Consider the following 1,159-nt stretch of genomic DNA (forward strand, 5'->3'; position numbering starts at 1 on the left):
CAGCCGTGTGTTCAGGATGGTACAGCGTTGCGTTCGCCGACGTTTCCCCGAGATGTGACGGTGGTCGTTGCTCTGTGTCACCTGTGGATTCCTGTCGGCCTGGCGCGTTGATTCCAGCGACGATGGATCGATCACCCGTCCATGCTCCTGCCAAACAACCCTTCTCTATGGCCAGTCGACCCCCGAGGGCCGCGTCTATCGCGGCTGTGCCTGGACAGACGCCACCCATGGGGTCTCCAGTCTCTCCGGTGAGTTGCGGGTTTGTTAAAGATGGTATTGCAGTCTGGTGGAGGGTGTCGGTCGCTGGAGATGTTAACTGCGCCGGCGGGATGGTGTTCGTTGCATAGCCGCCCTGTTGCGAGGAGGGCCCAGGGTTTAGGTGAACGTCCCCTGCTAGTAGTAACAGTAATAAAAACATTTTGGCTGTGCGCCAACTGCTGCTCGTTCGTCTGGTTGTAGTTGAGTGTGTCGGCTCGATGATCTGAGCGCGGCCATCCTTGAGAACCCGTTCAAAGACGACAGCATAGCCACATCCAAAAAATGTCAGTTTTGATTTTGTTGATAGAATGCCAAGTGGATCGCAGGTGTGTTCCAAACAATGTTGCTCTCTAGCCACAGTCCTCGGTGTGTTACAGGTGGATAGAACAGGCACCAGCATAAATAGGCTGCAGACGACGATCAGACCAGCATAGAGATGATTATGTTTCCTTTTGCTTTTACCGCACCATTTCAAATTAGAGTCATGCGGTGACTTGCTAAAAAGCCCTAATAATGACACAATATAGTGGCAGATGGAATTAAGGGCAGTGTTGTCGAAAAAAGTTTTCAGATGAGTGGAGCCTGCCAAACCACTCACTGCCACTGCCGCCATCTTGCCGCCCGGATGTCCTTCCTGCCACGTTAGGGTTAGGGTGAGGGTTTGAGACTGGTCTAACCAAATGACTAGTCTAAACTAAGTACTGTCTAAACCAAGTACTGCACCCTACCAAATACTGCTACTGCTTTCATGATGAAAACTAACAAAACACTATGAAATCAAATAATCAATTACGATATTCTAAGTTCAAAAAGTATGAAAAAACAAACAGTCTGTTCTTCCTTTTTTTTCATATTCATTTTTTATATGTATATATCCCAGACACCAATCAATCAATCAATC

This window comes from Electrona antarctica (genome assembly GCF_951216825.1).
Source record: "Electrona antarctica genome assembly, chromosome: 8".
NCBI lineage: Eukaryota > Metazoa > Chordata > Actinopteri > Myctophiformes > Myctophidae > Electrona > Electrona antarctica.